This window comes from Schistocerca cancellata, chromosome 3 (genome assembly GCF_023864275.1).
Source record: "Schistocerca cancellata isolate TAMUIC-IGC-003103 chromosome 3, iqSchCanc2.1, whole genome shotgun sequence".
NCBI classification, from domain to species: Eukaryota; Metazoa; Arthropoda; class Insecta; order Orthoptera; family Acrididae; genus Schistocerca; species Schistocerca cancellata.
Window position 1 is genome coordinate 259,667,257 of NC_064628.1, and position 13,911 is coordinate 259,681,167.

The 13,911-nt window shown below is 39.3% G+C and overlaps 1 non-coding gene across 1 annotated transcript; it reads left to right on the forward strand.

Annotated features, from left to right (window-relative positions):
• Positions 1-12,958: 12,958 nt before the first annotated feature.
• Trnas-gga (transfer RNA serine (anticodon GGA)) lies at positions 12,959-13,042 on the forward strand. The gene is given in 2 exon segments: positions 12,959-12,998; positions 13,008-13,042. It is a non-coding gene; the product is annotated as a tRNA-Ser (tRNA).
• Positions 13,043-13,911: the final 869 nt, after the last annotated feature.

A 13,911-nucleotide genomic window follows, 5' to 3' on the forward strand; every position in this document is an offset into this window, starting at 1 on the left:
CAACTTAATCGTTGTTGTATATGGCAAACATAAGAGAATCAGAAAACCAATGAACGCAGGTTCCGTTTACCGCAGTTACAAGGATTGCTTCAGTGGAGTATTAATGGCTGTAGTCGATGCTCATTACAGGTTTGTCTGTTGATTCTGGGGTCAGTAGCAGAATTTCAAGTCGTGGTGTCGTTCACCACAGCGAGGTTGAAGATCTGTTTCAGAACGAAAACAAATATTCCTGACCCGATTTCACCCCACACGGTGAAGAGAAGTTCGTTTTTGTAAGCGACGATGCATTTCCATTGCAGACAAATTTCATGGAGCATTACGGTATGGATGGACTGGACAACACGAAACTTGTTTTTGATCATCGACTGGCAAGGGCATTCACAGTAGTACAGAATGTGTTTGTATCCTAGTTTGTAAATTTGGAATAGGCCAGAAAGACATGTTGTAGCCACGAAAGGAGAACAGTGTCACAACGGCTTGTCTTCTGCGCAACTACATTACCCACGATAATCCGCAAATTACCTGCAAGATTTGGCAGACACTGAAACATTACAACTGGCAGTATCACAACAGGTAGAGATGGAGTGAGCACAGACATCTTTCGCAATTGGGAGACGAATTCTGAATGTACTGCAGCAAGGGACATTAGAGAAAAATTTGCTACCTACTTCGCTAATGAGTGGAACATTATAGGCAAGATGTGTTTTTGTAATAACAAAAATATGGGTAGTTTTTTTTACCTAACATCCACTCAGTAATAAAATTTTCTAACCTCCCACCGGTTCCACAGTAATAGTGACATGAAAAGGAGGGAAGTAACTATACAACGTTTATAAACCAGTCACAGCAGGTTAAAATGAATAACTGCTTACCAAATACTATGTTAAAATTTTACGAAAATCCAATGAAAATGTTTTTAAAGTAATCATCGCCTGCCGCTTGCTATGAAAGCTAGAACGCTCACTAGTGGGCAGTGAGGTCCAGGTTGACTATCACCGATCGAATCTTTACTCAAAATATTGTAATTATTGGCAAAACAAAATAAGTATTTTGAAACAAAAAAAAATTATAATGTAGCTTACCAGTTCGCTATAATTGATGGGGAACATAATTCTCCATGGCAATAAAAAAATGTAGCGTCTGGAATGTAGAGGATTTTGTCACACACACATCTACCCACTTATTTAAAGACTTCGTCAGGTTGCAGACCACTATACTTAAGCGAGCATTCTTGGAAGTACACCGTCATCCTTACGCTTATATATTTTACAATCTTTAGGTATTTCGGACACAAGCTATGTACAGTTTTACACAGTTTCCAGACTGATATTACATTAGCTGCCAGGGTAGCCCGAGAGCGCTAACGCGCTGCTTCCTGGACTCGGGTAGGCGCGCCGGCCCCGGATCGAATCCGCCCGGCGAATTACCGACGACGGCCGGTGTGCTGGCCAGACTGGATGTGTTTTCAGGCGGTTTTCCACATCCTACTATATGAATACCGGGATGGTCCCCACGTCATGCCTCCGTTACACGACTCACAGACATTTGCAACACATTCACACTATTTCCGATTTACGCTAGACGCAGACCAATGGGGTACACTACTTCCCTCCTGGGTGGTATGGGAGGGCAGCAGGAAGGGCATCTGGCCACCCCTTAAAATTAACCATGCCAATTCCATACTTAACCCTGCCGACCGTGCGCACAATGCGGGATAAAGGCGGTAGTGAAGGAAGGAAGGAAGGAAGGAAGGAAAGAAGGACTGATATTACATTATTTCACGCTGAACATAGCAGAATGATCAGCTTCCATTTATATTTTATACGCCACAAAAGGAACGCGAAAAGTAATATAAAGCTAGCCGTATCTTCAAGTGACCTCTACTGGATGCATAATGATATTGAGCTTGTAGGAGAGTGAGTGACCGGCTGCACAAGTAACACTGAGCACATACAATACTTTTGGAATGTATTGTGATACCTGAAAACACTGACACGATAATACGTCGTAAGTGTGCAGGCAATTTGATTAAGCAAATGCGGATGAGTTCTGAGGGGCTGTATGGGTTTGACAGGTACTGATTCTTGTGCAACATATCTTCAAAATATTTGACAAGACTGGAAAATTCAGATTGTTCAAAGTGTTTCATCATTGTGATGCCATGTTTTACTCGGTCTTGAGTAGCTTGAGACCAATATGGTGAGAGGAAGGCATGCTAAAATTCTCCTTCACTCTGACGATCGTGAATGACCCATCGAATTCTTACAGCTGGTTCATTCTCTAATGAGCCACACACAAATTCTAATCTGTGCTCTAATAACCAGTTGGGAGGAAAACAATGAGAGAATTGATGAAGCCATGCTTGTGGATGAATGTCGTTGCCGGCATTTTTAAATGTTAGGAACTTACGTGTAATAATGAACAGCTTATAGTCAAAGTCATCGTGACGGCGAGTCGCATATCGGTCAATGTTACGTCGTGTCGGCGGTTCCATCTCAAAATTCGGTACACCTTGTCAATTTCTTTCATAATTTCCAAAATGCTCTGTGGTATTATTTTGTGGCTTTTCCGTGTTTCTATGTCCTCCTTCCCGTGTTGGAGCGCGAGTCTCCTCTGAAATAGGTAATTCTTGTATTACTTGTGCCAACTGATCTTGTACTTCCCGGATTTCTCTTTTGTGTTGCGTATTAATTTGATTCTGATTTTGTTTGAATTTCCTAATTTGTTCGTACTCTTCTGTGTCATTAAAGACTACCTGTCTTGTGTCATTCAGATTATCATCTACCTTCCTAGATAAATTATTTAGCTGATCTGAAACTTCGACTACTTTCTCTGATAATGAACTTTATTTCCTCCATATGTCTTTCTGAACCAAATTTCAGAGTATCTACTGTGTCCTTCAAGTTTTCCCGAGTTTTTGCAACTTGCGTAACCTAATCGGTAGATGCAATTTTAGCCCGCAAGGTATCGTGATTTTCATGAACAATGGTTTGCAGTTCTTTTATGGTTGCTTTCTGATTTTCTAATGCATTTTCATGCCGCGAAAAAATTGGTTGAAAGTCATTACAGACTTTTTGACATTTCGATTCCATGTTATGTAACTCAGTAGTTAAATCTTCACGTGTTTGTTGAGGTGCTTCTATTTGTCTCTGATTTTGTTCCTTTTGTTTTTGATTTTGTTTCATGTGTTGCATTAATTGCAATAATAATGTATTAGTGTCTGGAATCTGTTCCTCTATGCTTTTTGGCAGTGCATTTGCACCGGAAAAATTCGCATTTTGAAAAGCAGAAAATATGTCTTTACTTAATTGAGAAAAAGTTGAGGACGCAAAACGTTTATCTACGGTATTTGCAAGATTGTGTCCTGTCATTTCGGGTTCCTGAGATGAGCTGTTGCCGACTGATCGATCGACAATACTACCCTGTTCACTAGCTGTTTCACTGTCTACACGATAATTTATTGCCTGGTCCATTCCCCTATGCACAATTACCAAATTACTATGTTGAACAGTAGTTAATTCATTACACGGTGGCGCTAACACACTACTCTCGTCTTCACTGTCATTTCTCAGTTTACTTTGGAGCCTAGTATTACGTTTTTCACACGCCATAATTGTCACAATATTTCACACGATAACGCAGAAAAGCAGAATTTGAAGAGTAAAATAAGAAAACACATTAAAATAGCACTGAAAATAATATTTAATTAATTGCAAGCACAGCTGCGAAATATTTGGTGCAAATCTACATGCATGCCGCAACTGTTTTACTGTACAGCAATGAAAAACTACAACTACAAAAGAGATTCTTTCTACAATTATGGGCTAGCAATAAACAGTAACTACACTAAATACACAACCCTCAAGAAAGATTCAGAAGATTCCAGAGAGGTATCCTCGGCTAAGAGTCTACATATGAAACGTCCCCTTAGAAAAATTATGAATGACTGTGCTGGTAAACTTTTAAGATATTTGATATAGAGACAGCTGAGTAGAACTGAACGTATTTAGACATTTCTCTCTTTACTTATTCTGATCATCACTAAACTGACACACAATATTTTTAGCGCAACGCTATCTGACTTTCAATACCTACAAAAGAATTGCCCTGACTAACAATAACCTGTACCTTTCATGAATCACTCGCTTCACAAAAATCTTCGTTACTCGAACTACTGCAATACAGCGAGCGTCAATACTGCCAGCTAAATAATAGGTTCTAACTACTGAAGCCACTAACTACTGATAGGCATAGTTAACAAATGAAAGATTCTGGTAGGGAACAAACAGTGTATTTACTTTAATAATGTTCAAAAGTCTTCATGACATCCATCTTTACAAATTTCCTTTTTCTGGTGGACACACGTCCAGTTCGTCCGCTCTCAAAACTCTGCCATCTCTCTCCCCACATCCACCACTGCTGGCGGCTCACCTCCAACTGCGCAACGCTACGCGCTGTTCACATCACACTGCCCAACACTACAATAGTGAATATTCCAACAATACCAACCAGCCACAGACTGCACACAGCACAGTCATTGATTTTCATATAGAGCGCTACGTGGCGTTACCAACATAAAAACCTAAACAGCCTACTTACACTATGTCTCAAATACTCTGAAGTAAAACTTGACTTGTAAATATCGAGTCTTCAGAAGAATTGCCAGCACCGAGGTATCGTAGCGTAATTGGTAAGTGCTGATTGACTTGGTGAAATACCTTCTCTCATCGAATTTTGTTTTTCGATTATTGGGATGAGGGGGGGGGCTGCATTAATTTAACTGCGGGTGGTGGGAGAGGGCTGGGACTGGTGAGGTCAAAACTCTGAAATCGCCGGTTTTTTTTTGTGTAAATGACTGGTCATTTTTGTGATGTATCATGTTGCAAGACCTAATTTTTGCTATAGGTGCCGCAAAAAAAAAAAGTTACCATGGGGTTCACGGCCATCCGCTCAATATGTGTTATAGACAGACTAGTTTTGTATTTAAAACCAATAAACAAACGTAAATTGTGCAGAAACCTATAGGTCTGTCTCACTGTGATCGGATAGGTCATGCAGTACAAGATTTGGCAAAACGAGAGATTTAGAGAAATGGTGGGACATCACCTCTAGAAGTGTATGAGAATTCTGTAATGAATAAGAACTCTTTACTACAGATTCTAGGTGTATGGCAAATGTGAGAACTATTTCGAGTAATGTTGAACCATTAGAGCATAGAATTTTATGATGATCTTTCTTTAGTCCTCCAACTCCATCATTAGAAGTGGCAGCCATATTATATCCATAATTCTCCACACAAGTGGGAATTATTGCAATATACGAGATCATTATCGACTGCTAACATCTGAAATACAGAACTACACTCCAGTATATGTTACATAATAACACCATCTGCGTGGTCTAAGTTCGATAGGCCATGTCGCCTGTTACAACATGTGCCTCTGCACACTTGCATGTATTTAAGAGGTGTGATACATAATCTGTCGTTATTAGACATTTAGGATACGCCTTACTGTTAGACAATTTCGACCTTCAATATTTTTTCAAAGTTTGCAGCTACAAAATCAATTTGTACTACTATAGTACCCAATAAGGAAGAAATACATTTAGCGACTATGGAAGGGGCGGGGGGTAGACACACAAATCGAAGCATAGGACGAAAATAATTAATTCATTACCGTTCGAACAAACTAAATGCATGTAAAGGCATAAGAAACCAGTGCGATGCTACTACATCAAGATATATACATGTGATTGATGCTACACAATTAAGCCTAACATAATACTTTCACGGTACACATTTCCACCAACGGACGTTTATTTGTTTTGAAACTTACTTTCACCTCTATCTTATGAAGATCCAGCACCCAGGATGTTCACTCCTACTGCATAACATCTTCAATTTTTGTATCAGTTTGTCTTTAGAATTCGTACAGAAATTCATATAGCATACATTTTCAGTGTCTGATTGATGTGGAAGCTACAGCACACCGAACAACAGGCACTGCTAAACTTGAAACGGATTTTTGTACAATTAATTTCCTTCAATATTACACTGGCGATGTGAATACTGTCGTGCAGGCAACACGTACAGCACTTCTGTGTGCGGAGATGCATATACGGACCAGCGTCAGGGGCAGCGCTGGCGTCAAAGACGTCTTGGAACGCGCGTATCAGGAAAGAATCACGGTGTTCAGTCGTTCGGCTCTTTGTTGTAGTTGATCGACCTTAGGAACAGACACCGTGCATTGCTTTTCATTGTGTCTTAAATTGGTGCTGCTTCTTCAGCAGTTCTCATTGCTTCTTCCGTACTCATTATTTTCGTCTCTTTCCTGTTCTATCAGGCATTATCAAGTCCAAGCACACTTTCAAGTGTTCTGAAACCCTTCAGTGGACCATGGTATAACTCTGTTAGGTCTTTCTCAATTTCCGATCATCAGCCGGTTCAATTTGTTACATACAAGATATCGCTTGTTAGTGCCTCTCTTCTCATCACTTCCCTTCTAATCTTGGCACTGTCCCTGCTTTTCTTAATTTTTAATGTTGTTGACCAGTCAATGTCTGTTATTGTTATTATTTTTATCATTTTCTCAGACGTTATGTCTGGTTAAAAATGGAAAGTGACGCGGACCTTGATCAAGCGTGACTTCCTTTTAACTGTACGGTATATGTTACATTGCATTTAGGAACTTTCGGGTAATTGAACAAGTATCAATAATTACAGATTTCTGTAGTTGTATATAAAAGTTTGGATGTAGCTGTATTGCGTTGATGTACTGGAGGATATTGTGTGGTATGACTCCTGTAGTTGATAGTATAATCGGTATAATGTCAACCTTATCCTGATGCCACATGTCCTTGACTTCCTCAGCCAGTTGGATGTATTTTTCAATTTTTTCTCCTGTTTTCTTCTGTATATTTGTTGTACTGGGTATGGATATTTCGATTAGTTGTTAATTTCTTCTTTTTATTGGTGAGTATGATGTCAGGTTTGTTATGTGGTGTTGTTTTATTTGTTATAATGGTTCTGTCCAGTACAATTTGTATTCATCATTCTCCAGTACATTTTGTGGTGCATACTTGTATGTGGGAACATGTTGTTTTATTAGTTTATGATGTATGGCAAGTTGTTGGTGTATTATTTTTGCCACATTGTCATGTCTTCTGGGGTATTCTGTATTTGCTAGTATTGTACATCCGCTTGTGATGTGATCTACTGTTTCTGTTTGTTGTTTGCAAAGTCTGCATTTATCTGTTGTGGTATTGGATCTTTAATAATATGCTTGCTGTAATATCTGGTGTTTATTGTTTGATCCTGTATTGCAATCATGAATCCTTCCGTCTCACTGTATATATTGCCTTTTCTTAGCCATGTGTTGGATGCGTCTTGATCTGTGTGTGGCTGTGTTAGATGATATGGGTACTTGCCATGTAGTGTATTCTTTTTCCAATTTACTTTCTTCGTATCTGTTGATGTTATGTGATCTAAAGGGTTGTAGAGGTGGTTATGAAATTGTAGTGGTGTGGCCGATGTATTTATATGAGTGATTGCTTTGTGTATTTTGCTAGTTTCTGCTCGTTCTATAAAGAATTTTCTTAAATTGTCTACCTGTCCATGATGTAGGTTTTTTGTGTCGATAAATCCGCTTCCTTTCTGCTTAATGTGAATCTTTCTGTTGCTGAATGTATGTGATGTATTCTATATTTGTGGCATTGTGATCGTGTAAGTGTATTGAGTGTTTCTAGGTCTGTGTTACTCCATTTCACTACTCCAAATGAGTAGGTCAATATTGGTATAGCATGAGTATTTATAGCTTTTGTCTTGTTTCTTGCTGTCAATTCTGTTTTCAGTATTTTTGTTAGTCTTTGTCTATATTTTTCTTTTAGTTCTTCTTTAATATTTGTATTATCTATTCCTATTTTTTGTCTGTATCCGAGATATTTATAGGCACCTGTTTTATCCATCGCTTCTATGCAGTCGCTGTGGTTATCCAATATGTAATCTTTTGTTTAGTGTGTTTTCCCTTGACTATGCTATTTTTCTTACATTTGTCTGTTCCAAAAGCCACATTCATATCATTGCTGAATACTTCTGTTATCTTTAGTAATTGGTTGAGTTGTTGATTTTTTGCTGCCAGTAGTTTTAGATCATCCATATATAGCAAATGTGTGAATTTGTGTTGGTATGTTCCAGTAATATTGTATCCATAATTTGTATTATTTAGCATGTTGGATAGTGGGTTTAGAGCAAGGCAGAACCAGAATGGACTTAATGAGTCTTCTTGGTATATTCCACGCTTAATCTGCATTGGCTGTGATGTGATATTATTTGAATTTGTTTGGATATTAAGTGTGGTTTTCCAATTTTTCATTACTATGTTCAGGAACTGTATCAATTTAGGATCTACTTTGTATATTTCCAATATTTGTAGTAATCATGAGTGGGGTACACTATCAAAAGCTTTTTGGTCATCAATGTGTGCTTAGTGTAGCGACCTTTGTTTAGTTTTAGCTTGGTATGTCACCTCTGCATCTATTATCAGTTGCTCTTTACATCCTCGTGCTCCTTTGCAGCAGCCTTTTTGTTCTTCATTTATAATTTTGTTCTGTGTTGTATGTGTCATTAATTTCTGTGTAATGACTGAAGTTAATATTTTGTATATTGTTGGTAGGCATGTTTGGGGCGATATTTAGCTGGGTTTGCTGTGTCTGCTTGATCTTTAGGTTTCAGATAAGTTATTCCATGTGTATCAGGGAATGTGTATGGGTCTGCAATGTAATTGTTAAACTATTTAGTTAGATGTGAATGTGTTGAGGTGAACTTCTTTAGCCAGAAATTTGCTGTTTTACCTTTTCCAGGGGCTTTCCAATAGTGAGTAGAATTAATTGCTCGGGTGACTTCATGTTGCAAAATTATAACTTCAGGCATTTGTGGTATCATCTTGTATGTGTCTGTTTCTGCTTGTATCCACCGTGCATGCCTGTTATACTGTGCCGGGTTTGACCATATGTTGCTCCAGAAGTGTTCCATGTCTGTTATGTTTGGTGGATTGTCTATTTTAATGTGTGTGTTGTCTATTGTCTGGTAAAATTTCTTTTGGTTTGTGTTGAATGTTTGGTTTTGTTTCTTTCTATTTTCACTTTTTTTTGTGTCTTCTAAGTCGTTTGGCCAATGCTTGTAATTTCTGCTTCTTTTCATCTAACTGCTCTATCGCTTCTTGTTGTGAGATTGTACCTAACCTTTTTCGTTTTTTGTCTGATATTTCATTTCTTATAAATTGTGTTAGCCGTCCGATGTCTTTTCTCAGTTTTTCTATTGTGATCTGTAGCCTGTGTTGCCATGCTGGTTGTGTGGGTTTCTTCTGTGTGTTGGTTGGTTCTGATCTCTGCCTAGTGTGTATATTTAGTGTAGTGAGTGCTCCTATATAAATCAGTAGTTGTAACTCTTCCATAGTTGTATTTTCATTTATTTTGTTGTGTATGATTGTGTTCATAGTTGTTATTGTTGTTTCGACTTGTGGGTTATTTGGTGGTCTATGCAAGAATGGTCTAATGTCTGTATTTGTGTCTTTGTGTTCTATATATGTCAGCTGAAATTTTTCTTCTACATCTAACATGTGTTTCACTTCATGTTCTATTTGTGCTTGTTCTGGTGGCTGTCTTAAGATTTCGTTTTCGTCTTGATTGTTTAATTGATGCGTGTTGTTCTTTGTTTGTTTGCTCTGGGATGTTTGAGTCCATTACTGTATTTTCTTCTTCTTCTTCTTCTTCTTCTTCTTCTTCTTTTTCTTCTGATTACACATTATTTTGTTCTAGTATTTGTTGTACTTGTTGTTCGATGTTTTCTAATTCTGACTTGGGTATCCTGTTATTTTTTATTATTACACGGATCTGATCAGCTAGTCGTTGTTCTGTTAAAATTTTTAATTCTGGGTATCTCGTAATAAATGTTGTGTATACTTGTGATCTGTATCCAGTTGTTTGTTCCTAAGTTTGTTGCTTGGTAATAACAGAACATGAGGTGTCGGTTAACTTCATCTGACCATCTCATCCTCTGTCTTCGTTTTCCTTCTAGAGTGGTTGCAGGAAGCCTATCCTGCAAAACACCTCTATTTGGATTTAAATCATTTTCCGTGTGGCTAGCAGTGTCGTTATCATTGTGGGCGGGCATAGGGCTCAAGCGTCGTCCCCGACCATGACAGAGCTTGTCCGAGGCTTCATTAGTTCTGTCCTGAACCAACTAATCACACTGAAAGGGGGGTTAGCCCTGTTAGTGGTTCGTTCTTTTGTCGCCTTTTACGACTGGCAGAACATACCGGAGGCCTATTCTTTTCCCGGGCCTCCACGGGTTATTATTATTATTATTATTATTATTATTATTATTATTACTAGGTGACAAACCTAGCATTTTCCGGGTACTCTTATTGCCTGGTTTGTATCAGAAATGTAAAAAAAAAAAAAAAAATATGAATTGTGTGCGTAATGTAAGATCGAAAAAATTTCATTTCTATGCATTCGTTAAAGCACATTTGAAATTATGAAACAGGAGTACAAAGAAATATGCATAACGTACAACAGTATAATTATAGCTGCTTCGCGTGTCTACAACGCTGTTTTGTAAACGCCTCCTAATAGCGCTACAGACGCCTATTGTTTTCGCCTACCGCCGTTTGCACGTCGTAGTTGAAAGCTGTCAAAAGCGCTGCCAGGTGTCTAGGATTTCCTTAATTTGACTCGGTTGTTCGCCTCTTAGTTGCAAAGAATAAATGTGTTTAAAACTTTATACATGATGAGGAAGTTATTCACGTATCTCAGTATTTCGGACGTATATTTGCTAAGGTGCATTCAGCGGCGTATGTGAATAGTGTCTGCGAGATATGTTGCGAATACCGTTAGTAGCAAGGATATAGTACATGCGACAGTTTTTATTCCATTCCACTGTTTATGACTTCATATCTCCTGAACTATGATAGATGGTCCTTAATCCCTCGTCAATTCTAAAGGATATGTAGACCAAGTTTGGCTGCAATCGGTATAGAGGGTTAGGGGGAGATGTGGAAAACACACACACACACACACACACACACACACACACACACACACACACACACACACATTATATAACGTATGGATTATTGGGAAGTCTTTATAATATCTTTGGCATGTGTTGCTCCTGGTCAGATGTAAGAGAGGGCCTGAAGACCTTAATCTGGTCAGGCTAAATAAGTAATAAATAAATGCGTGCTGTGTATCCTCGTCCGACGGACTCGGTCAACCCTTCAGTGCCTTTTTTAAGTGACCGAAGGCGTTGTAATCCCATGGGGAGAGAGGAAGACTATAGGGCGGGTGCTCGAGTGCCTCGCCCTTGGTGTGACTTCCGCGTTACGGCCGGGGATCGTGAAGCAGCAGCACCTCTTGGCGCACCATTCCACAACGTTAGTTCTCAACAGCCATGCTGCACCTTACAAATTCTTCAGTTTCCGATGGATGTTTATTGGTATTTATCCTCTAATAGCCAAGAAAAGAATGACAACACACTAGTCCTGTTTGAAGGCGTTTGGTATTAATGTGTCCACAGTTAGCGTAACCGCATTTACCACATGTATGTCGGAAAGACATGCGTGCCACACTGTTGTCTTGCCAACATGTCTGTGACTGTATTCCCGCATCGGAGTTGCGCTACGTTGCATATTCGCTGCAGCAACGCCCACAAGCGGAAACTTTTTGTTCGTCCCTTGTCTTAAAAGTGAGTAATTCTGGTTGGAAAAATACTACTTAAACTTAACCATAGCAAATATACAAAGCAATTCCCTTCACTCTTAATTGAAGCTGATTGTATTTTTAATTCTACTTGTACCGCCTAAGCCAAAATGATAGAGGTTTTTGGTATCATTACTACTGCTCAAATTCATGAGATTTTCACAGGACGAGTAGGATCACTTAATATAATTCAGAACAATTATCTGTATCTATTCCATTTTTCAACGGATTATATTTTCTGTTATAAAAATTAAGATACTTGATAAATAAATAAATGTCGTGTGACTAGGGCCTCCCGTCGGGAGAGCGTTCCCCGGGTGCAAATCTCGGTTTGACGCCACTTCGACGACTTGCGCGTCGATGGGGATGAAATGATGATGATTAGGACAACACAACACCCAGTCCCTGAGCGGAGAAAATCTCCGACCCAGCCGGGAATCGAACCCGAGCCCTTAGGATTGACATTATGATGCGCTGAACATTTAGCTACCGGGGCGGACAAGGCACTTGATGGACATGTCTATCAATAATTACCATAACATTTGTGGCATTGTGCATTGATTTTGGTGTAGATACACAGAAGATACAGAGGCTACTTTAATGTGCCTACCGCAAGGTGATGACTTTCAAGGTGATGACTTTCTCTAAATCTAGCGACACTTCATCCATTTTTGTGTAAATGGAAGATGGAGGGCGGAGAAAGAAAAGGAAATGGAAGAAGCTATTGTAGTCATCTGTATCGGGACTAGATGCGGAAAGCACGGCGACGATTGAAAATGTATGCCTACAGTCTTATGCCTACAATATTAGCACATACGTTTTTGTGTCGGCCTGCTCTCTAACGGGTTAGTGGCAAGTAGATTTCAACTCTAGGCTATCCCAATATTTCCACATCGGTCACATCAGTAAATTTTGTGGTCGCAAATTTCGATTGTAAACACCTATTTACTTCGTTAGCAGACCGATGTGATAGGGATTAAGTCTCTAACAGCAAAGTATAAATCTCAAAAAATCGTGAAATTTCTTGACACTTGCAAGGAGTGGGATGGAGTGAGACTTGTGCAGAGATGAACTGTGTTGACATTCTACGGAGCCCAGAAAACTTCAGGTAGTCGACCTCGAAACAGCGTGTTCCAGAAGTAGGATTCACCAGGCTGTTGGTCACTACCTGCGACCTATTACTGGAAAAGATCGGCCGGCCCGAGTGGCCGAGTGGTTCTAGGCGCTTCAGTCTGGAACAGCACGACCGCTACGGTCGCAGGTTCGAATCCTGCCTCGGGCATGGATGTGTGTCATGCCCTTAGGTTAGTTACGTTTAAGTAGTTCTAAATTCTAGGGGACTGATGACCTCAGATGTTAAGTCCCATAGTGCTCAGAGCCATTTGAACCATTTTTTACTGGAAAAGGTCACTTACAGCACTAGGAGCACTGTACGCACTCCAGTTCATTAACAGACAGCTGTGGTGCGTGCCCTTCTCCCATAGTTTAGTACAGCCATTGATATGATTGACAATAAGTGTTCGGTGTTCAAAGTTTTGTGAAGGTATTCATCGAGAGCACCAAAGAGGAGTTTTTATTGTTTTACAACCTGGATCTGTATATAGTGGACTATACATCAAATAGTGGCGCTGTGTAAACATTATAAGGTACAAACGCAAAGGGAGGCTATCCACTAAAAATAACAGCTTCTGGCGAAGTTACCCGTGTTTGTATTCCAGATGAAACAGCAAATGAAGTCCTAGAACATTTTTAAGTGTAAGAATGCGTGCAAAAGAAACACATACTACTTTTTCATACATTCGAGAAGTAGGGCTTCAGTCGAGGCTACAATTTAGTAACATCACCACCATCACATATAAATGGGAACAGTAACTGCATCGCATTAAGATAAAACACGTGGGACTTACGCAAGATCCGACCGATTCTTGAAGAATATTCATTCAAGAAAACAATTTACTGTTGACTGATAGTAACGAATTTTTATTTGAACTTGTCAACAGGGAACCTAATTGGAGAATACTGGTGCCTGCCTGCGAAAAGGGAAAATCATCTTCATCAAGCTGTGAATCATCCGTAATGGGTGGAACATTCAAAAGTTCGAGCTAGTAGTATATATTTCACACCGATCGTACAGTTTCTTGTGAGTTAACG